General features: G+C 40.2%; 1 pseudogene across 1 annotated transcript; it reads left to right on the top strand.

Annotated features, from left to right (window-relative positions):
- The first annotated feature begins 852 nt into the window (after window positions 1–852).
- On the top strand, window positions 853–24787 carry LOC310926772 (unconventional myosin-VIIb-like; annotated as a pseudogene). The gene is made up of 47 exons: window positions 853–948; window positions 1046–1198; window positions 2170–2238; window positions 2331–2446; window positions 2549–2676; window positions 3839–3981; window positions 4240–4353; window positions 4448–4601; window positions 5522–5598; window positions 5685–5804; window positions 6269–6411; window positions 6755–6965; window positions 7053–7188; window positions 7278–7441; window positions 7554–7694; window positions 8718–8876; window positions 9100–9192; window positions 10082–10176; window positions 10319–10552; window positions 10675–10788; window positions 10965–11081; window positions 11183–11359; window positions 11441–11587; window positions 12439–12507; window positions 12605–12729; window positions 12845–12971; window positions 13998–14117; window positions 14265–14438; window positions 14523–14750; window positions 15799–15966; window positions 16061–16178; window positions 16297–16420; window positions 16515–16681; window positions 17158–17339; window positions 18336–18445; window positions 18546–18697; window positions 19846–19999; window positions 20118–20273; window positions 21570–21675; window positions 21808–21921; window positions 22621–22708; window positions 22909–23015; window positions 23112–23297; window positions 23377–23493; window positions 23587–23670; window positions 24464–24583; window positions 24692–24787. The product of its transcript is annotated as an unconventional myosin-VIIb-like (transcript).
- The last annotated feature ends 314 nt before the right edge of the window (window positions 24788–25101 follow it).

The raw sequence follows: 25101 nt of genomic DNA, 5'->3' as shown, positions 1-25101 counted from the left end.
TCTGAGACACTTTCAACAAGGAATCAATGAAGATCACTGTCAAAGGATTGTCAGGTAGAATTCTTTTGACTTTTATATTATAATATAATGTATTGTTTTTTTCCTGTTACGTCGGTTCACATTATTCACTGACTGAGTCTTTTCAACGCAGTGGGAAAAAAACACCTTGATTTTTAAGTTTGGAAAATGGAGAAGTCTTTTGCTTTAGGTTTTCTTTTAGAAATTTGCAATTCATCATGTGGGTTTTTTTTTATTATTCAGACAGAGGGAGAGTGGACGATTGGTGATGCTGGAAAAGGTACGGCTGAAAAATAACAACACGTCTCTTTGGGAAGACTGTGGCTGTTTCAAGTATGGATTTGATTTTATTAAGAATATCGTTTACCAGAGAGAGCTAAAGCGCTGAAAAGGATGAAGGGAACACTTCATAATCACTACACTCTTTGAATAATACAATTTAGATGAGTATATCAGGTTTGTATGTGTTCCCTTAATTATCTGTAATAACCATAATATGTCTTTAGAGAGTGAGGAAACCTGTGAAACCAGGCGTCTCAAACTCAAATGAGCGTCTGGTTAATGATATATATCAAAATAAAAGTGTTCCTTTTGCGTGATTGAGGCTTCTGTGTTAAACGGAAATACTGGTTTCACTGGTAGTGATGATACAGACAGTGTATTTAATTTACAGACAGCAAATATATAAGAATTATGTACAATATACAATATGAACATATGAGAAAAACAGTGTACAGTCTGCATATAATGTAAGTATAATAATGTGCTTTTCACTGTGGGGGATCAGATTATATTATATTATATTTACTGTGTTCTGTGTGTTTTCAGGGGGACTGGGTGTGGGTGGACTCCGTCACTGGGGTACCCATCGGAGCCAAGGTCAAAGTTACACCATCTGGTCAACGCTTACTGGTGGACGATGAGGGAAATGTAAACATCCTTTACTGCTGGCTACTCGTCACAAATGAATGAATGAAGCCGTTTTGTTTTATAGTATTTATTATTGTTCTCCTTGCTTTTCCCTCAGGAGCGGAGTCTGTCTCAGGAGCAGGAAGCCTCTCTCCAGGTCATGCACCCGACATCGGTGGAGGGCGTGGACGACATGATCAAACTGGGGGACATGACTGAGGCCGGTCTTCTCCGAAACCTGCAGCTTCGTCACAAACAGGGAGTCATCTATGTAAGGCACACACACACACGCATGATGCAGAATATAAATTGCCATTGACAATCTCAAGACAACCTTTGACCTAGAATACGATGATAAAAAACTTAATTCCAAAACCAGGTGTGCTGTACATATAAATCATAGATAGGCAGACAGGCAGACAGACAGGTGATAAATTAAATTCAAAAAACAAAGATAAGTATAGTGCCAAAAAAAAAGGGACAAATAGTATATACTTACATATATATATTTTTTTTAAACATTTTTTTTTTTTTTAAAGCATATGAGGATTTTTAAACCTGAATTTATAAGCATTTTTCAGTTCCACTTCTGTGCAGCATAACAACTAAATGATGCTTCACCATATCTGGTTTGAACTCTGGGCTCGACCGTCTGACCTGAGATATTCTTTTAATATGTCGTTAATATATTCTGGGCCTAAACCATTCAGTGATTTGTAGACGAGCGGCAGAACCTGAGAGGGGAGCCAGTGTGAAGACTTTAAAAGTGGACTAATGTCAGATGAATAGTCAAGCCTATTATATAGTGGAGATGAAAGCATGGATGAGCCTGGTCTGTTTGGCACATAAAACCTTTGACTCTGGATATAATATATATGGTATATACAACTATTATTTGTAGAATGGCTTTTAATACCCAGTATTGCGGTGACAGTTTTATTCTTTTTGTTCTTTGAATTCTTTTAGTTCACTGTTTATTCTTGTGTGTTTTTATTGGTATTTTCATGCTTTGATTTGCGTTTCTTGAATTAGTTTTTAAACAGTGTGTTATTAATGCTGTGTGCTTTTATTTTGTAAAGCACTTTGGTCGCCTGTGGGTTGTTGTAAAGGGCTATAGAAATTATATTACATTGCATTATCTGTTTTTTACGTTGGATATTGCATTGCAAATAAGATGGTATTGCCATAATATTACATATGTATTACTGTACTATAATCACGTCTCTTTTTTCATTTCTGTAGACCTACATAGGTTCAGTATTGGTTGCAGTGAACCCATACCAGGATTTCCCTATTTATTCAGCAGAGCAGGTGAGACATGCACACATCTTTGACTCACAAACTGAACCCTTTTATTAAAACTTGGATGACGTGTGTCACGTGTGCCTCCTGTTGTCCTGCAGGTGAGGTTGTACCATGGTCAAAAGCTTGGGGAACTTCCACCTCACATCTTTGCCATTGCCGAGTCCTGCTACTTTAACATGACACGGCATCTCAGGAACCAGTGCTGCATCATCAGGTCAGGATGAGCAACCGTAATAGACCAGCCCTGAATAGAATATATGCTATTGCATCATACTTTACGATCAATAAATTATTTATTTTTGTTTTTCCCCCTCAGTGGAGAGACAGGAGCAGGGAAGACCGAGAGCACCAAATTGATCCTGCAGTATTTGGCAGCAGTCAGTGGTGAACTCTCTAAACAGACGATGGAGCATCAGATTATCGAGTCCAACCCGATACTAGAAGGTAACATTGCTGCTCACATGAGCAGTGTGTCACATTTAGCAGGGTTTATGTTGCATCCATACACTACCGTTCAAAAGTTTGGGGTCACAATTTTTGTTGTGTTTTCCATTTAAGGGACACTGTGTAGTATTTATGGGTTTATATGAACCAAAATCCACTTTTTTATACATATTATGTGCTCCTGCATTGTCTAGTCGCTGTATAATAGTTTTTGTTTCATTTTCGTAGTGTTTCAAAAAGTCATGTTAAATAACATGGTCGCGGGCCGCGGTTGCATTGCCACTGTTAGCAGCGAGACGCCATGTTTCTACCGGAGCCTGTACAGACAAACGCGAAAGAACAAATCAAGCGTCGCTTTACTTGTAGCGGAAGTCCCGCCTCCACTCTCTCCGCTTCGTCTGCTACGGCCGTGGTAGCTCGCCCCCTCCCTCGCCTCACGAACCTCATTATTTTCTCTGCAAAGAAAAGGTCAATCTGCACACGAGTGGTCGTAGCTGGAGAAAGGCCCAGAGCATAGTGAGACCGAAACATTTATACCTAAGCAACTCCCCCTTTCGCATTCCTCCAATAGACAAAGGGGTCTGCCTTTCCTGGTCGTGTTATCACCCCTCTTTGTCTACTGCAGTTATCGGGGAGTCGACTCCCTGCTGATGTTGTAGGAAGGTGCAAGTTCAGTCTGGACATCCTAATTTGAATACACAAAAGGACCTGGTATTCTGTGTTAGGAAAAGGGTGATGGGCAGCTGTAGCTCGGAGACAAAGGAATTGAATTTACCATTACACCCCAAACTTTTGAACCGTAGCGTAAGTGTGTATCTATAGGTGCATAATTGTTTGATTTTCACAGCCTTAGAAAGAACCTTTACTTACTTTACTTACTACAGAAAGGAGAAAGAATGACATCTCTGGTCTGCAAAGGCCACTTAAGATCTGTGTGTTCCAATCTACAGTCTCACCACTAAATGTCACTAACTCACTAAAAAAGAGCCTATAACATTATGACTTACTTAAAGGTCCACTGAGTAACATTTATCATGGTTTATTGGCAGAATTTGAACATACTGCCCATAATTATGTTCGTAAAGGTGTATAATTAGATTAGATAGTAATGATGCGTATGTGATTGCAATCCGCTGTGACGTGTGTGTTGTGCTTACATCAGCTTTTGGAAATGCTAAAACAATCCACAACGACAACTCCAGCCGCTTTGGGAAGTATTTGGAGATCTTCTTCACCAAAGAGGGACTGATCAAAGGTGCTCGAGTGGAGCAGTATCTGCTGGAAAAGTCTCGTGTCTGCCATCAGGTGAGACTCCTCTGTGTCCTTATCTCTCCAGTGAGCTGACACACTCTCTAAACCTATAAACCCATATCTACTCAACCATCTCCTCTCTTTCTTATATAAACATGTGATTGTGAGGGGAAAAAAACAGCTCTCATGGGCCTGAAAAATAATCCTAATCTCTGTTTGTTTTTACCAGCCTATCACAGGAGTTATTCCTTTCACACACTGTAGCTATATTTCAGTTAACAATCATACTTAATTCTTATTCCACAACCTCAGGCACTGGAGGAGCGAAACTACCACATATTTTATTGCATGCTGGCAGGAATCTCAGCAGAGCAGAGGAAAACTCTGAGCCTGGAGGATGCTAAAGCATACAAATTTCTCACTAAGGTATATGTGCAGGATATTGTGTCTCCTCACCCAGCAGAAATGTTCCTCTATATTCTGTAACTTATCTAAACCGAGCCTCTCTTACGTGTCGCAGGGTGCCTGCGTCGCGTGTGAGAGCAAGGACGATGCCAAAGATTACCGACATATTCATTCTGCCTTGAAAATACTCACCTTCTCGGAAAGCCTGTGTCACGACATCTTTAAGTTGCTGGCGGCCATTTTACACCTGGGGAATGTATGCTTTGAGGGTGAGCGTACGACACAATAAACATGCATTTGATGAATTAGTCGAATAACTGAGAATCATCTTACAAGAAGTCTTCAAACTTTAGTGTTAGTGTGGTGTAAAAGTGTAATATGATGAGCTTACCTTGTAACAAGTAATGTAGCAAAGGATCGCAATTGTACAAAACGGTAATAATATTACAATTACTAACTATGTAACACTGAGTTAGTGCAAGTTATTCAGGAAACATACAAATGCCACTATTAAAAAGTCAGAATAGTACGTAACTTAATACTTCATATCTAAGTCTAAGTCACTTTTGATTGCATCTACAAAAGCAACATAGTTAGTAATGTAACATTACTTTTGACGTGAAGTAATAAGTATTATTATTACTTTTTTAACAGTGTAATGTGGCGTTAATAAGAGCCTCTTTATACTTCCTGTATAACTTAAAGGCGCCATATGTAAGGATGTGGCCAAAAACGGTTACTACACTCAAATTAAAAAATACAGAGGTGTTTTAGGTTTCGTTTTCTCCGCCATTGTAGCTCAGACGTAACTGGCAACCCGTGGTTGCTCGGCAGCTGAGACTCTACTGACTGCAATGATTGGTAGATGGCGGTAGGTGGCGCCACATGCGAAAACCTGATTTCAAAACATAAACATGATTTGCGGTCTGCAAAATATATATTTTTTTAATGCAAATATTTTGGCTGTACTGTTGTTGTTGGTGAGTTCAGTTTGTTATATGAACATTATTCATGAGTCTCTGTGACATATTAGGAGGATTTTATGGCCAGTTGCTTTAGATTGATTACATAATGCACCTTTAAGATAGTTTCTTTAACAAAAAGAACCAAATCGGAATGAGTTAATTATTATACATTCTGAATAACATCTCGTTGTAATACTAAAATAATGAATTTGTGTTGCCATTAGCAACCACTCAAAATAACCTGGAAACCAGTGATGTCAGCAAGTCAAAACATTTCACTGTGGCAGCATCTCTTCTGGAGGTGAGTTCCCTCAAGTATGAAGAGATTTTCTTTTTCGTCTCAACAAAACAATAAAACGTGTTTGTTTTTATGTCTTCTTCCCGCAGGTGCAGAAGTCTTCTCTGGCGACCAGTTTGACCAACCGTTCCTTTCAGACCAACAGAGAGCGAGTGACAAAGCCGCTCACCTCTGACCAGGCCGCTGACTGCAGAGACGCCTTCGTCAAGGTAATGAAACTCAGTCGGTGGCAGTAAATCGGCGTGTTGTGGAATGGATTTCCTTATTGGCCCCCTAATGAAAGGGGCTGTAAATGTTTTACAAGTAAATAAAATGAAGTCACAGTCCAACATACGGATTACAGGGAAACAGAAGGAACCATTCGATCACATTGAATATGTCCCCACTGTCACTGTCACTGATTATTCTTAGTGTACACAGATATACATATACATACATATATATATATATGTATATACAGTATATATATATTGGCTGATCTGCTGCTCGTCTTGGCTTAGTTCCTTCATATTTGCAAACCAAAAGCCACTAATCCTTTGCCAGGTCACCCTTGGAAACGATATTTTCGATCTCAATGCATTTTATCGATTTAAATAATAATAAAAAAAAATATATATATATAGCGCAGAGAGGACTCAATTAACTGTGATATTCTCTATGTCCCAACTCTCAGGCCATCTACAACAAGCTGTTCATATGGATCGTAGACAAAATCAACAGTGTCACGTACCAGAAGCTGATCAACACGGTCAAGTCTTCTTACCAGTCCATCGGCCTGCTTGACATCTTTGGCTTTGAGAACTTCACCACAAACAGGTGCAAACATTTTGTGCATCGCAACTCAACTGCAGTGACTCATATAAGAGACACAGTCTGTTGACGTAAAAGTCGATCTCACTGAAACATCACGACCAAAAATTAAAAATTTACACTACCGTTAAAAAGTTTGGGGTCACCACCAAGTTAGAATATGCTGTTGTATGAAAAACTTAACAAAAGCAGTAGCAACTCCAACGCCCCAAGTGAGCACTTTACAAAACTGATGTTTCCAGAATGAAAGTTCTGTCTACTGGTGAGGTAAATTGGCTCAAACAAATCTGTGTCAACATACCTGATACAACCCCAACTTGAAAGTAACTGAACTGAATTTTTCTCCCAGCTTTGAGCAGCTGTGCATTAACTTTGCCAACGAGAGGCTCCAGCAGTTCTTTGTGAGTCATATCTTCAAGCTGGAGCAGAAGGAGTACCTGAAAGAGGACATTGTGTGGAACAACATCGACTTCAGCGACAATCAGAACGTCCTGGACCTCATGGTGGAGAAACCCTGTAACGTGCTGGCTCTGATCGATGAGGAGAGCCACTTTCCAAAGGTGCGTTTTTACGCTCTTTGTTCGATCACTCACTATTAGATCGCGCATCGATGAATACCTTCTCACTTGAAGTGCGGTGAATTGCAGGGCTCTGATTCCACGATGCTCAACAAGATGAACGTGCAGCACAGTGGAAACAAGAGCTACGTCTGCTCAAAGCGTGAACATGATACCATCTTTGGGATTCAGCACTTTGCAGGTGTTGTTTACTACGACTCCAAAGGTAAGTGGTCACATATGAGTTACAAGTTCAAACATGAAGTCTTGTGATTATATACTGTATAGTTTGCTTTTGTGTGTGTTTGTGATTAGGTTTCCTGGAGAAGAACAGAGATGCAGTCAGCTATGACTTAATCAAGACAGTTCAACTGTCCACCAATAAGCTACTTCATCAGATATTTGAGGCCGAGCTTTCGACCAGTGAGGTCAAAATGTCAAACAGCAAGGTCATCCTGACGCCCAAGAGTTCTTTGCGGGTATGAGTTGTATAATTGCATTATGTGCAGTTTCAAAGCTCTAATATTTACTCTTGTTAAGATCTGTTAGTGTGTTCGTGACAATGAAATGTTGTCTCCATCACCCGTGCAGGCCAAGATGGAGAAACGTAAACAAGCGCCGACGCTGAGCGGTCAGTTCCGTCAGTCCTTGGACTCCCTCATGAAGGCTCTGTCGGCCTGTCAGCCTTCCTTCATCCGCTGCTTCAAACCCAACAGAGACAAAGAGTCTCAGGTGATGACATCAGAGTGTCTACGCTGCAGTTTCAAACACAGCCATATTTGCTGTGTAATTTCATCTATTTCGGCCTTACTTCGCTTTACTGAAATAAAGATGCTTTGCCCTAACACTAAAAAATGTGTTCCATAAATAAATTGAGCACATTTGAGCAAAAATGTTTACCTGCTAACACAAAGTGTAATCACCAGTGTTCAGGTGTAAACCAGGAAGCTTTCCTCAGCTGTTAAAGTCATATTTATTCACATATCATTTTAACTGCCATGATGCTGAGGTTAATATAATAATCTGTCCACCACTTATTTTAGTCCTAAACATCTGTAGACATATTATGCAAAATCAACTTTTTAATCATTTTAATACTTATATTTGGGACTCTGGAGGCCCTATGAGTAGGCAAAATGTGAAAAAAGATGACTCACTCATGTTTTTGTGGTCCTCCTCAGTCTAAGTACAGGAGATAAAACACGCAATGTTGACTTCCGCACTCATTGCTACGTCACAATGAGACATTCCTGGAATTGTTGTCTCGCGGAGCTCCGCTTTCTCCCTAAAAAACGTGAGAGTGCAGGCGAGGACAATAGTATCCGGAAGAGCGGAAGTCGGTGAAGTGTTCTATTCTTGTCTGCACAGTGCAGCACAGAGTTCTACACAAACTGCCAGCGTCAGAGGATTTACTTGTCCAGTGGATACATTTTATATATGACAATGGCAATGTGCCGGCTAGAGTCTGCAAATGATGGCTTTTCCAAATGCTAACTGCTGTTAGCTGCTGGAGCCTCAGTGACGCTGACGTAGTTTCCTGTGTCTCATTTGCGTTTAAAGAGACAGACACTCAAAAGCGAGCGTTCTGAACAGGGCTGTTTTGGCAGAGTGATTGAACTGCTGTGGTGCTTCATCTTCATCCTTATGGTATTTTGACCTAAGCATGTCACAGACAAGTTCATTAGGACACCAGGGAACTAGGCTAACTTGTAGAAATAGGGTATAATATGTCTACTTTAATCTTCTCTCCTGCAGGTGTTTGACAGGCGGCTGTGTTTGCTTCAGCTGAGGTACTCTGGCATGATGAGCACCATCCGCATACGGAAGTTAGGATTCCCAATTCTCCACACGTTTGAGGAGTTCCTCAAACGTTACTGGGTTCTCCTGAGGACGACGCGCTGCGACCCCAAAACTGTCAGTCAGTCAGGACGCAGCTATTTTGTCATGAATATATCTGACTCTGTTACCTGCTGCTTTCATCCAATCTCTGTCATGTTTTAAAAAAAAAAATCTATGGCCACAGTGAATATCATGCACAGGTGGAGAAATAAATTCTTTAGTGTCTCCCCCTGGATGAATTTGAAGTGTCATGAGATTTTATTCCTGCTCACTGATGAATTCTTTATTGTCCCTGCAGGAGACAGCTGCTGCCTGCTGTGAAGCCATCTGCAACAGAGTGATTGAAAAGAAGGATGATTGGAAAATAGGCAGGACCCGGATTTTCCTGAAGGTACACAAGAATGTATGATTCAGACCAAGCTCTGCCAGGACAATGGACATGATGACACAGCTGCAGATTAACAATTCATTATTTTATCATGTTCTAGTTCATCTTATCTGTCGTTGCTCGTAGTACCTCATTTATTTACTTACTTATTTATTTTAAGTACTGATTTAACTGTCAATTTCATGACATTTCATCTGTTACTATTATGTTTTTTTGATTTATTTCACTTTTACCTCCTGTTTAGATTACCCATTAGTATTTTAGTCGCTCATTTAGTTTCCTCACGTCCTTTCCTCTCTCCTTTTCCTCACTTGCTTATCTTCCTTACTTGCGAAATATGTCATAGCAGCCGTATGTTTTTGACACAAATGGTTGTTGTGGGTTGGTTTCTTTGAGTTTATCAGCATTAGCATTAGCATTAGGTGACTTGGCTGTGGGCGGAGAAAACGGACCAAACACCAGAATTAAAACATTAATAGCATTTGCAGCCCAGAAATTAAAGTTTATTTTCTGATTATACTGGTTTAACCATTGTTATGTGTCTTAATTTCACATTCATACAATATCATAAATTTTCTTTACTTTTAAGTAAATATTGTTCAGATATTACTCTGTAGCAGTCGGTTATTTAGTTGTTTCTCATAAGAATGGAATAATTTCACCAGGGACAATTTTAAGATACTTCTGGCTTCCAACCATGGTGCCACTGCAATCTTGTGCACAAAAGCACATCATGAACTCTAAAGGCGTTCTAACATAAGTGTAATCAGGTGTTCTTTCAGCTCAGGAGCCACAGGCAATCGCCTAATTTGCCTGCACGTTTGCAACACCCCTGAACCTGAACCACGTGGCGTCTAAATGCAAGGATCTCCTGTTTCATTTTATATTTCAGGATGCTCACGATGCGTTGCTGGAGCGACGGAGGGAAGAAGAACTCAGCCGGATAGTTGTGGTGATCCAGAGGTTCATGCGCGTATACAAAGACAGGTGCGGTTTCTAATGGTCATCGTGAACAGAAACACATTGCAGGTGGAAATCAAGAGAGGATTGATAGGAAACTTTTTCTATTGTTATAGATAAATACATATACAATTATCCTCCAAAGGCCCTTGTTCTGCCTGTGTTCCAGAAAGTCTTTCCTGAGGAAGCGAAGGGCAGCTGTGGTGTTACAGAAACACTGGAGAGCAAACAGAGAAGATGGCAAGCGAAAAAAGGTCTTTAATGTTTCATCCGTGCATCTGTTTGATTGACTTCTTCAGGTACATTCTCTGTTTTTCTCTTTTCTTATGCATTGTTTGTTTGCACTCTTTTCCAGTTACTGTACCAACAGCAGTGTGCCGCTGCTCTCACCATACAGACGCAGGTATGTGTCACATAATATCTTTGTTTAGATGGGATACATTAAAAGAGAATTAGGATAGTATAACAACAAAGGGTAATCTATACATATGAAATACACTGACAACGAGTGATGGTTAACTGTAGGTGCGAGGCTACCTCATGAGGAAACGCTTGAAGCAAAAGAGAGAGGCCGTCATCCTGCTGCAGGCGTACACCCGAGGATTCCTGGCCAGAAGGGCAGTGGAAAAGATGAGGACTGTAAGTGCTGACTGTCCAGAACCTAGAAATGAAATAAACACAAATACAAATGTCAATAAATCAAGAAATAGGTCTGTTATATTAAGAATGTGAACTCCCCCCGTCAAACTCATCACTGGCTTCCTCTTTCCGACCTGGAGAATGAGAACTGGGACCAAATCGCTGTGTCGCTTCAGCAAGGACTGGAAGAACTCATTGAGTCTCAGCTACAGAATGAGGAACAGGATTCAGAAACTCATTTCTTGCCTGCACCTGCTGTGGAAGTAGTCCAAGAAAAAGAATCAGTGCGTGAGGTTAGACTTTAAATCTATATCACAGTCTGCTAAACTGACATCAATAGCTTTAATGATTATTTCACTGACTGAACTTTGACATTTCTTTGACTGTTGAGCAGAGGCAGGACACCTCGTCGAGTGAAGACGACGATTACGCCGAGTACGACGACGAAAACGACGAGTTTTCATTCTCTAAATTTAGCCTCCACCACTTCCAGGGCAACGCTAATCACAAGCACATCACCCAGAGACTCAAGCAGCCCCTGCTGCGCCACGATGACGAGGGAGACGCACTGGTGAGTGATTAAAGACTTACTGTCAAACTCTGGGAAGAAGATGCTCCGTTTGTTTTTCTTACCTGTCACTCTTCTCTGCAGGCATGTCTGACTGTGTGGTGGATCATTCTGCGCTTCATGGAGGACATCCCCGAGCCGAGATCCCTGGACACGATATCTCTAATGTCCAGCCACATGTTGGCCCAGAAGCAGAGCAGAAGGCTGAGCTCTTTAATGGGACTCGACCAGGTAGAGTTGTCACAATAATACAAAATTAAGGACTCTTTGCAGACTTTTAAAGGTTCAGTGTGTAACATTCAGGAGGCTGCAGTTGAATATTCGACCAGAAGTAGATTTGTAGAATATTGGCAATCATATTTACTTGGGAAAAGGAAGGAGTCAGCACTCTGTTTTTTGTTTATTTATTAGACCACCATCCAATCTAAGGTTTATGCCACAGCTTGCTTTAATTAACAGCCTTGGTAAACTCATTTCTTATGTTTCTGTAATGGTTACTACACCAGTATGTAGAAGCTCTTTAATCAAAATTCGATTTTTAATGCTAAAATATAATTTTCAAACATACTGTTTCACAAAAAAAAAGAAAAAAAATACTAAAGCACATTATTATTTCTTGATTAAGATGTCAAATTATAGTTAATTACTTTCATTCCTGAATATAAACATTTGTTTTAGTAGCTGAATATTATGCTTTATTTATGTGCCAAATAAACAACAATTCAATTAAAAATATTGATGTTTTCCTATTTTTATGACAGGTGGTCAAACAAACCTGTTAAGCACTGTACATGTTCTTAAAACACAAATGGATAGCATTCATTAATTTACACATCTCAGGATAATAAAGCTTTCCAATCCCAAGCCAATTCTAAGTACTTAATCTCTAAGATTATGTAATTCTAAATCATTAAATAATCAATAATTTGCTGAATTTCAATCAGAACTGCAAAAGCTTCCGAAACACCTTGTCTCTTCCATTCTGTGTTATATTGACAGGTCCGACATGCTGATGTAATGTTTTATCATAAACAGCTAATTTCCTGTTGCATCATAACAATAATTATACCTTATCTGAACAGAAAAAAATGAAGAAGGGCAAGAAAAAGCTGAGAGGTGCAATCAGAGGAGTGTCTGTTCCACCTGAGGAGGTCAGCACTTATATATCCCTTATCAGTTATTTATTTGTTTTATTCACATCTGTGTGTTATGTTATGTTATAGTCTTTGTTGTTGTCACCTTCACCAGCCAGAGAACGTGACGGAAGACGGGCACATTCTGATCGGAGAAGGTCCGACGCTGGATCGGCCTCTTTCGTCGCTGGAGAAAGTGCACATCATCGTCGGGTACGCTCTGACGCGACGAGACATACGGTACGAGTGAAATGGGAAAACCTAACTGTGGAGACGCAATTTGAATTCTCTCTGTAAATACATTCAGCATCAGTTGTGTTTTTATTTCCTGTTTCCCCCCCCCCTGCCTGTGTAGAGATGAGATTTACTGCCAGATCTGTAAGCAGCTGGTGAACAACAACAACAGGAAGAGCCGTATGCTGGGCTGGACCCTCCTCTCCATCTGTCTCGGGATCTTCCCTCCAACAGACCAATTCATCAAGGTCAGTGTACAACAGAATTCTTACGCTTATACTTCCACAAACAGACCCGTGTTCCTGCACGCTGCATAGTGACATATATGGAAATATTTGGATCCATTTTAAAAGGCAGACTGTTTGTAGTTAAAATGTTTATAAATCAGATTAAAATGAAGGTAAGAATGTGTTACACAGCAGGTCACATTGCCCTGGTGTATTTATTTATATGATAAAACTAGTAAAATAATATCAGAAAATGTAACAAAGTGTCAGGAAATGAAATTACAACAATATAACCGTATATGGATTATTACAAGATCAAAATCACTTATTATTTTTAATGGATTATTATGAGTTATACACTACCGCTCAAAGGTTTGAGGTCTCCCATGCATTTTTTTGTGTTTTCCATTAAAACTCGCACTTTTATTCATCAAAAGAGTTGCAAAATGAATAGAAAATATTATAGTCAAGACATTGACAAGATTAGAAATAATGATTTTTATTCAAAATAATGTTGCCCTTTCGTCAAAGAACCAGCAAAACTGTTTTCAGCTGTGCTAACATCATTGCACAAGGGTTTTCAAGGGTTTTCTAATCATCCAATAGCCTTCTAACGCAATTAGCAAACACAATGTACCATTAGAACACTGGAAATGGGCCTCTATACACTTATGTACATATTCCATTAAAAACCAGACGTTTGCAGCTAGAATAGTCATTTACCACATTAACAATGTATAGAGTGTATTTATGATTCATTTAATGTTATATTCTTTGGAAAAAGTGCTTTTCTACATTTCTAAGTGAGCCCAAACTTTTGAACGGTAGTATATATGTATTACATGTTATTATATTAAAGGAACATCCCACATGTCCTTTAAACTGGCCGTTCTTCTACTACAAATACAGTATGCACTGTTTTATGACTTTATTTCTACCACTTAAAGAGTAATTATTTTTTTCATAATGCAGGCTACGTGATGAAAAATCAACAAACAAGACGCATGTCATCATGTTTTCTGTGTTCTTGTGTACTTTGCTCCACAGAATTTGGAGAGTTTCGTTCGCAGAGGGCCAAGTGGTTATGGAGCCTATTGCACTGAGCGTCTGCGTCGTACAGTCGCTAATGGAGGAAGAAAAGAGTTGCCGTGCTGGATTGAGCTCCAGGTAAAAATAATTAATTCCATCTGGGTTTTTTTTTTTTGTTGTATTTTTAAATCTGTGGACGCTTTATCAGAATCATTTAAATAATCTATGCAAACTTTATTGGATTGTTCTCTGTCTCGTCGTCCTTCCACTTCCAATCACCGACAGGCTGCCAAGTCCAAAGAGCCCATAGATGTGTCTGTGGCTCTGATGGATGACCGAACTGTCGCTCTGCATCTGGACTCAGCCTCCACGTCTGATGAAGTCTGTCGAGCTGTGGCTGACGAGACCGATATGAAAGACACTTACGGATTCTCCCTGTACATCAACTTCTGTGATCAGGTCAGCTTTATTTAAGTTTTTTGTTTAACTCGTCCTTGAACGCCCTCAACACTCATTCCAAGTGTGTCGTTCTTTCCTCTCCAGATGTGGTCTTTGGGCAGCTGTGGGAAGCACGTGCTGGATGCTGTTTCTCATTGTGAGCAGGAGATGAGGCGGCGGGGCAAACAGGAGAAAGACGCCAACTGGAGTCTCTCCATCCGCAAGGAACTGTTCACACCGTGGCACGACTGCTCAGCAGATACGATCGGCACAGATCTCATTTACCGGCAGGTCGTCAAGGGAATCAAGTCAGAGGAGTACATCAGTGAGAAGGTGAGGCTCGGCAGGGAAACCAGGGATTGGGCTTTTATCTTGCCAGATATTCGTTACTTCCTTCTGAAGCTACAGAATATTTCACATTTCATGTGAGTAAAGCACAACAAAACGCTGATACCACATACGCTACCATTCTAAAGTTTGGGGTCACCAATACAATTTTTTTGATCTCCATTAAAAGTCACACTTTTATTCATCAAAAGAGTTGCAAAATGAATAGAAAATATTGTCAAGACATTGACAAGAATAGAAATAATGATTTTTCTTTCATCAAAGAACCAGCAAAACTGTTTTCAGCTGTGCTAACATCATTGCACAATGGTTTTCTAATCATCCAATAGCCTTCTAACGCGATTAGCAAACACAATGTACCATTAGAACACTGTAAATGGGCCTCTATACACCTATGTACATATTCCATTAAAAACCAGACATTTGCAGCTAGAATAGTCGTTTACCACATTAACAATGTATAGGGTGTATTTTGGATTCATTTAATGTTATATTCATTGAAAAAAAAAGTGTTTTTAAAATAAGGACATTTCTAAGTGACCCCAAGCTTTTGAACGGTAGTGCAGCTGATAACACTTTAAGCAGTTAAGTTTTTCACCCTGTTTCTTACCTCTGAATAGTGAAGTCTTGAGATCAGGATCTAAAACATTTTATGGAAGCAAACTTACATTTTGTTTAAGCTAAAACTAAAGAATCATACACACGTCCCAGTGCTTGGAACGGCAAAATAATATAGTGATTATAGCAGGAAATGTGAAAAAAAATCCTGGGGTGTCCTAATGTTTAGATAATACAATTTCTACATTGAACATATGTAATGAATTCTTTAAGCTTTAGTGCATAACTTTTATTATTTTTGTGAACAGAAACAATGAATAATAATTGCAAAGCAAAGAATGTCTCTTTTTCAATTTGGTTGCATTGCCACAGCTCTCAAGTCAATAACATTAACAGCAGCACTAAGTTGAGAACTAACCACAACATCAATATGCAATCTGAAGAGAACAATAAACGGATGGTTTTTTTTTCTCAGGAGGATGATTATATCCAACTGGCAGTGAAGCACTATTACATTCAGTTTGGCTCCGCACACAGCGAAGAGAACGTCCAGAGGGTGGTCGAGGGCTGCATCACCACCACGCTCATTGAGAACAAATCTATGGCCAAATGGATCCAACTCATTGGCTCGGCTCTTTTACAGGTACAGTGTGCCACGCTGTTGTTGCTTATGTCTGGCTTCGTATGAGCAACAACAACAAAGATGCGATGAATCTTACGCACTGGTTTCACTGCAGAGTCCTTACGTCGCCGGGAAGCAGAGCAGAGACCTCGTCAAAGGAGAATTCGTCGACTGTGCTCGAGTAAAATGGCCGCTTAAGTTCTCCATGTTTTATGACGTTACGATGACGTCAGGTTAGTCAAGATTTCACACATAGAAGTATCTGACTTCCATATTGAGCATAAACACATTTCTCTTTTGTCATTTAATGTGGCAAATTATGTTCAAATATGTCATATTATCTCCCTATAGGACCTCCTTTCCCCAAACACAGGTTTGCTGTGGCTGTAAACTGGAGCGGCGTCTCCTTTATGGATGGAAGGAAGACACTGTTGGAGCTTCCTTACCATGAAGTCAAGGAAGTCCAAAGGATAAGGTATTATTATGTTTGATTTACTCCCTTGGAACACATGTGTGTATTGTGTTTTCAAAATAACTATAGTGTACATGCATATTTAAAATGCTTCTAGTGATGACCACACCAACGCCCAGTCGGTGAGTTTGGCCACAGTGCATGGAGACTTTGTCCTGAAGTGTGAAGACGCTGTGGAAATTGCTACGCTTATAGAGAACACACTGGAGGGCCTGAGACAACGGTCAGTGTTTGCACTGGCTAAGCAGCATCTCAGCAGACCAGGTATATACACACACACTCACAGTAGACAACATAAACACATACACTACCGTTCAAAAGTAGGAAAATCACTTTTTTTCATTGAATATAACATTAAATGAATCAGAAATACACTCTATACATTGTTAATGTGGTAAACGACTATTCTCGCTGCAAACGTCTGTTTTTTTATGGAATATGCACATAGGTGTATAGAGGCCCATTTCCAGCAACCATCTCTCCAGAAGGCAATTGGATGATTAGAAAACCCTTGAAACCCCTGAAAACAGTTTTGCTGGTTGTTTGACGAAAGAAAAATCATTATTTCTAATCTTGTCAACGCTTAGACTGTTTTTTCTATTCTTTTTGCAACTCTTTTGATGAATAAAAGTGTTTTCCTTTTAATCGAAAACACAAAAAAAACTATATAGGTGACCCCAAACTTTTGAACGGTAGTGCCCAAGTTCACCGATATGCACTAAAACACTTCTTTCCTGCAGACGACCCCATGTTCCTGGCTTGTAGACAAGGTGACCTGCTGCTGCTAGTAAAAGATGAAGGTTATTCTACCGAGGAGGACTGGATCAGAGCCACTAACCAGATGTCCGGTGATTCCGGTCTTGTCCTTAAGGAAACAGTGCAGTTTCTTCCCATTCTCACCAGGCCTACTGAAAAAATGCTGGTACGTTCTCCTTAGTTGTGGTTATGTTTGATGTAGCAACACATGTTTCTATTGTAACAGCGCAAAGGTGTAAATATGATGCACTATATGTTAAAGATATATGTAAAATGTGTACAACACAGCGACATTTAATGCTTATAATGGTCACTGATGATGAATACGAGGAAGGAGCTTACACCTGCAAGTGCTAAGTAGAACCATATAAGGTTCTTCAGCTTGTCCTCATAGGAGAACCCTTTTTGGCTCCAGGTAGAATCTCCACCTGGAAACCTTTTGGAGGGTTCCACCAAGAACCCTTTTAAAACCTTTTATTCAGGAAAGGGGTTTTAAAGGGTTCTCTGGATCAAAATGCTTCTTACTGGAACCATTAGTGTTACCAAGAACCCTTGAAAACCGCTTTCTTCAGGAAAGGCAAATGGTTCCAGGTAGAACCTCAGCCCTTGTAGAAGGACCCTTTTGGAACCCTTATTTCTAAGAGTGTGGTGTTGCACTGTGTTTCTGCAGTCATAGCAGTGGAGAATTAGCACATGAGAAGATGAGACAGCAATAGTGGGCTGCATAAACATGACGTATTATTGTCTCCATTCTGTCCCCCATTTTTCCTTTCACCCCAACCGGCCGAGGCAGATGGCCGCACAGTTTTTTTTGTTTCTCTTCTCTCTATAATATTGTGAAGGTTGTTGCCGTACTATGTACAGTGCCAGGAGAAAAAGTATCAACACCAGCATATCTTTCTTTAACTTCCTTGCCACTTTCCGCTCACTGAGTAATGCTGTGATATTGGGGCGGGTGGCAGTGTGTGGCGCAACAAACCAAATCCCAAATATAAACATACCAAACCAAACTATAAACAGAATCACCATATATGGTTTGATGTGCACATGTAAGCCTGTTTTATAATATAATGGAGACGTAAACTTAATTGTATGATACCAACACTACAGCACTGGATCCATGTCTATGTCTAAGTCACATGTCTCTGCCTCTGGTCCTCAGGAACTGCTCAGTCCAGGCGTGAAGAAACATTTACCCGTTCAAAGCGCCCCCCAGAGGGATGAATCAGTGGTGCAGGTCTCATTAAAGGACTTCGCGCTTGAGAACTTCAGGTAATAACATTTAATGAGCTCCAAGTTTTTCCAAGTCTTTGACAATAGTCCACAGCACAAACACTCATGAAGCGTGTTTGATTTTCCTGCTCTGATGTAGGCCTGCGGGTAAAGATGGCCGACATGGCGCAGTCAAAGGCCTGAGTAAAGAGAAACTGTGGGTTTATTCAAGAGAGCCTCTGAAGCGGCCACTGCTGAAGACTCTGGTCAGCAACACTGAACTCAACATTTTGGCCTGCAACGCCTCCACTGATATCCTTTGAAACTAGGATTTTATTGTTTTCATTTCCTCACACAATCTTAATCTAGATCCTTGCTTCTCAAAGTGAGCTTCCTCTGGTGGTACTCGGAGGGAAATCAGAAATACTGTTCTCTGGGTTTGTGAATGGAGCTGTACTGTGTAGAATAACAATAACTAGTCAGCTTATCTTATTGGGAATAAATCTATCTGCCTCCTGTGAGAAGTCGGTAGCTGACTTTGCTCGGCCCGTTTACACCACTGTGTTTTTAAGGTTGGTGATAATGCTCCATATTTTCTCTGGTGGTAGTTGGATAAAATGTTGGCCCACCACTGATCTTGATAAAACCTACCTCTTCTAGTCACTTCAGATTTGAATCACTTCAACACTCTATTATTCACCAGTTTCTAAATAATCTGTACATTTTATAATACGAATGTGGAAGGTGATACGATACAATATGATGTGCTTTATTTTCCCAGAGGGGAGATTTGTTTTAGGCTCAGTGGCGCTGCATTTTGATGAATCACAATTAATAAATAAGTGGCATATTTCACAGTTAAAGGTGCATTATGTAATAAATCTAAAGCAACTGGCCATAAAATCCTCCTAATATGTCACAGAGACTCAGGAATAATGTTCATATAACAAACTGAACTCACCAACAACAACAGTACAGCCAAAATATTTGCTTTAAAAAATATATTTTGCAGACTGCAAATCATGTTTATGTTTTGAAATCAGGTTTTGGCATGTGGCGACACCTACCGCCGTCTACCAATCGTTGCAGTCAGTAGAGTCTCAGCTGCCGAGTAACCACGGGTTGCCAGTAAGGTCAGAAAACGAAACCTAAAAGACCTCGGTGTTTTGAATTTGAATGTAGTAACTGTTTTTGGCCACATTCTTACATATGGCACCTTTAATTACATGAGATAAATAGAAAAGAAAATACACTTATTATAACATTATTGCATTATTAAAATAATGAATGAAAATATACTAGACTCTATATATATATATATATATATGTATACATATATATATAAAATTTGAAGGGGTTGGTGTTCTTCCTTCCCTATTATTCTCATGGCAATCTTACCGAGTCCATATCTAATCTGAATCTCCATACAGAGTGTGTGAGTCCTTGACCTAAGCTGCTACCCGTCCTGAAATATATGGGGGACTACCCCATTAAACTTGCTCGCAGCCCCGTGGAGCTGACTGACCAGATCTTTGGTGCGGCCACACAGCATGAAGCCCTGCAGGATGAGATCTACTGCCAAATTATGAGACAGATGACCGGCAACAACAACCGGTGCGTCCCCGTTCAGTGTTTGTGTTATTGTATTTTAAAGAATTTCAAAGAAAAATCTCAAATATCCTCTGACCATACTCGTGATCCGTGACCTTCTCTCCCTCTCCCTCACCGTCAGGTTGAGCGTGGAGCGAGGGTGGGAGCTGATGTGGCTGTGCTCGGGCTTGTTCCCGCCCAGTCCCAATTTGATGAAACACGCTCAGTGCTTCCTGGAGTCGCGGCCCAGAGCCCCGCTGGCTGCGGTGTGCCTGCAGAGGGTGCAGGAGATGTGCAGGTACTGTACAGAAACTCATAGATCACATCACAGCGTCCTGTGTAATGTGTAGTTTCATAAAATGTGGAATTAAGTTTGTAAATCAATATTGGAAACACGACTTGTTGACTATAATAACAGCAGAGTCCCAACTTCTATCCCCCAGGCTGGTTTATATAAACCGAAATGCCTGTTTATTTTATTGTTTTGTTTTTATTCAACTTTTATTTAACCAGGAAAAGGTCCCATTGAAAATTTGTCAAGAAAGACTTGGTCAAAAAAAATGCAGCAGCACAAATAAAACCATGTAACAGACAACAGAAGACAAAAAAACCCAGAGGGATTCCATTTCATCAGTGGCTCAACTTGTCTGTTACATGTTGCCAGGCGACATTCCTGCACAGCACACAGGAAGTGATTTGAGACCGAAGCAACGGCAACATTGCAATAGTAAAGTGAGGCAGCTGCAAGCAGGCTGGAGTAGGACTGAAAACACAAAGAAAAGTCTCGGACATGAAGTTATTCGGGTTATTCGGCAGTTTGACAGGATAAATGCTTCTTGTACCTGCCCCACTTTTGCGCTGCTGCTGCTGTATACAAGCAAACGCTCCCTTAGGCTGGTGTGATAGTTTTGCTTCACAGAGTCTGTTTTCAGAGGACGCAGCATACAAATATTGTTACATCATTTTGGTTCATGAAGATCAAACAGAGCCAGGATAATGCTAAAAGTTACACACTGGTGCTTTAAACGCAGAGTGTGGTGAAGACAAAGAGATGTAGGATTTGCTATTGAGCTATTCTGTATTATGGCGTTCGACTTTACGCACGTCGAAAGTGAAGTTGTTATGACAGTGGATTTGTGCTGCTGGAGGTTTTGTCCAAACTTCCATCTCAACCTGCAGCGAACACTGTTGCTACTCAAAACACAAATGTTCTGTGTGCAGATGAATAACCTTTGCTGTTAATGGCACTCAGTGCTGACAAGTGAACCGCAGTCAGCGTTTCACTTTTATTTTATGCCTCTTATCTGCGACCAGAAAAGGTACATGAACAATTCCCATGTAATCTTTAATTCCTGGAAGAAAAAATGACATTAGATTAAAACCTATATGCCATGTTTAAAAGGGTCTAAATAGAGTTTTGAATTTCATTTTATGAACCTCTAAAACTCTCCTAATCAGAAAGTACTGGAAACTGAAATGTAATCACTGTTGACTTTGAAAAGAATTCTATTTGAATTCATTTTATATGATTTTCTTCTTCTCGGGTGTGTTTGTGTGTGTAATATTAATTTATCTGAGTGATTTGTTCCCTCAGGAAGGAGCCAAGGAAGCTTCCTCCCCATCAGGTTGAGGTGGACGCCGTCCAACAGAACAGCACCCAGATCTTCCACAAAATTCATTTCCCAAATGAAACGAGTGAAGTAAGTATTAGACACGACTGAGGGAGCATTTGTGTGTATACAGCAGCAGCGAATCTTCATAGGCGCTCCTTTGTTTTCAGTCAAAATGAATCACTTTCTGTGTTCCTCTCATTGCCTTTTGCTCTTGTCCAGATATTCGAGGTAACGTCAACAACATCAAACAAAGACCTGTGCCACAGCATTGCCTCTCATCTCAGACTGAGCTCAGGTGATGGATACGGTCTCTTCCTGAAAACACCAAACAAGGTGATGGTGGCTGATATTCCAAAGATAAAGACAAAGATGTCATTTGAGTTATTGTTTTCAATACAGCTTTTAACCCTTTAAAGGACCACACTTTAAGTCACTATATCTCTTTGAAAATTGCATCAAGCTGAACTCACTAACACTTAATGTCACTTGTGAATGTTGCACGTTATGAATTATGCAAACCGGGTTTATTATGAACAGACGTCTCAACCGTTTGGTAGAGGCCTGTATCTGCAATACTGTAGGGTCTAATAAAAAATGTTTTTTTAAATATATATATTGATTGTCATTATGGTTATCATAAGGAAATAAAATAAAATAATACGAAAATGCAAGGAAATTATTTTCCTTTGCTTTTTTCTTGGTGCATATCTTAAAGGGTTAAGAAATGCAGCGATGCATGACTGTTCAAGTTAATCACAGTTCAGACAATAAAGTTGTAGATTTAAATTAGTTTTTTCCATAAAACTAGATTCAAAGTGTTATTCCCAGATTCAGGAAGTCATTCCTGCCATCAGATCAGCCGTCAGGATTTACAACAACTCTCTGTAAAAACTGACAACTGCACAATGTCTCCTTATGAGATGAGTATTAGTCAGACTACATTAGTCTCTCCCTTATGCCACTGCACCTGATCCTATGGGCCATTCTTTCATTTATCATACTGTTTTCTTATCTTCTTATCTGTCTTCTTAGGTCTCCAGCTTGGAGGAGGAGAAATATTTCTTTGACAGTTTAAAGCAGACGTCAGACTTGCCTAAGAAAGTGAAGAAAACGAGAGAAGGTAACGCCTCATGTCATTTATCTGCATTTTCATGCATTATGTTACCGTGTGACCACAGTGCAGTATTGGCTTGCATTGTCAGTTTAGATGCACTTTATGTGACCAAAGAACCCCTCATGTAACAACTGGTCCAAAAACATGCAGATTGGGTGTGAATGGTTGTGGACAGGGGAATGAATGAATGTTATTCTGTCTCCCAGGCAACCCGGCCAACATGCCCTTCCTGGTGATATTTAAGAGGAAGCTGTGGTTCAACGTGACTCCTGGGAAAGATGTGGTCGCTGACCTCACCTTCCATTTCCCACAGGTACTAACAACCGAATGCACTCTCCTCTGTGGCGCGTTGACAGCTTTTCAGTAAATTACAGACGTGCGTCCCGTGTTGTGTGTTTTTCCGATGCAGGAGCTGCCCAAGTACTTGCGGGGATACCACAGCTGCACCAAAGAGGACATGATCCCTCTGGCTGGGCTGCTGTTCAGGTGCAAAGTAGACTCAGACCGCTCACAGTTTGTCATGATTCCCAGAATGCTGAAGGAGCTGATTCCTGCCGACCAGATAAAAATCATGTCCACTGAAGAATGGAAGAAGGTAAATGAAGGACCAGGAAAAAGCTGTTTTTTTTAATATAAGAGACTATTTCACTATATTCCTTTTCTTCTACTTGCAGCACATTATCTCCTCTTACAACAAGCAGAGTGGCATCACGGTGCAGGAGGCCAAAATTGCCTTCCTGAAAGCCATTTCCAGTTGGCCGACATTCGGCTGTGCCTTCTTTCACGTTAAAGTGAGCGGTCGGGACGGCGTGAAAGCAATGTTTGCGTTCAAAAGTGGGAAGAAATGTTCACTCATTGTGTCTGTGCGTTTTTCCCATTTGCAGCAAACGTGTGAACCGAGCTACCCGAACACAGTTTTGATTGTTATCAGCAAGCAAGGTGTCAGCCTCACAGACGCGGACAACAAGGTAAATAATGTTTAGCCTCTGCAATGCATTGGGTTAGGAAATAAGAGAAGGTGCTGGAGCAGAACTGCATTTGAAATATTTGACATAACCTTTGAGATTGACTGAATGGGGCTTTTAATGCCCTGTAAAAGAGTTACAAATTAGTGTTAAAGATTATAGTAAATTAGTGATTTTTGGTACTTTCTAACTTGTGATAACTGGTGAACTAACATGGAACATGAAATCATCGTTTTAGCCAAAAGGGCATTTTTTTAAAACTTTATTCCTTGTTTTGTTTTGAGTGCTGGGATCACATTCTTGCTTGAAATGATGTTCTACGCTCTTAGAAATAAGGGTTCTAAAAGTGTTCTTCTACAAGGGCTGAGGTTCTACCTGGGTTTTTCAAGTGTTCTTGGTAACACTAATGGTTCCAGTAAGAAGCATTTTGATCCAGAGAACACTTTAAAACCCCTTACCTGAATAAATGGTTTTATAAGGGTTCTTGGTAAAAAGGTTCCACCTGAACCAAAAAGGGTTCTCCTATGAGGACAAGCCGAATAACCTCATATGGTTCTAGTTCTAAGAGTGTAGGGCTTGGAATTCATGCTGATCCTCCAAATATATCATTCAAACTATTATGGCCGTGCCCTTGGTGTTAACTTTCATTGTAAACGGTGTTAAAAATGCATTTAAAAAGACTTTTGATTTGGAGAACCTTAGCAGTGCCCTTATTGAAAAAACAAGGCAATGCCCCCAAAAGACTTCACTTTCTCTCCATTATTCTTATTCTTCATATCATGTCACAATCTTTCAGACGCTGCTGGTCGTGCACCCGTTCAGCCGCATCACCGCGTACCACAGCAAAGGCAGCTCCTTCCACATGACCACGGGCACCGCGGTGAGGGGAAACACGTTCGTCTGTGAAACCTCACAGGTGAGGAAGTCTTGCTAAAAGGACACCAGTCAACAAGTTTGTCTCCTTTTAACAGTTATGGAATCAAACGTGTCGTGACAAAGATTTCTCTTCTGCCTCCTTTTTCAGGCGCATACACTGGAGGACATCCTTAGATCATACGTCAGCATGTACGAGAGGCAGCGGCAGGCATTTAAACCGACACTAAACTTCATGTTTACTTGAGACTGTGAAGTATAGACTCGGATTTCAACTGTTAATTGACTTCATTACATTTGAGTATTTATATGCTGTCGTTGGCAGAACTATCTCTAATACAGATTACAAAGTGTTATTGTCTCGATTACAATTATTAACCTGCACCACTGTGAGAACGGGTGTGTGTATTTGACATGATTTCAGATTAATAGAAATTCTACGGTATTTAACATCGAGACGTTAAACCAAGAGAGAGCAATGATTTATCGGTAGAAAACAAAATGAATGTTCTTGCATCATTTTGTCTTTTTGAGGTGCACTAGTTTAAGTATTTGCGTTAG

Source organism: Microchirus variegatus, assembly GCF_963457635.1.
Source record: "Microchirus variegatus genome assembly, chromosome: 5".
In the NCBI taxonomy this organism is placed as follows: Eukaryota; Metazoa; Chordata; class Actinopteri; order Pleuronectiformes; family Soleidae; genus Microchirus; species Microchirus variegatus.
The sequence above is the reverse complement of the archived record's forward strand: the minus strand, read 5'-3'. Positions and strand labels throughout refer to the sequence as shown.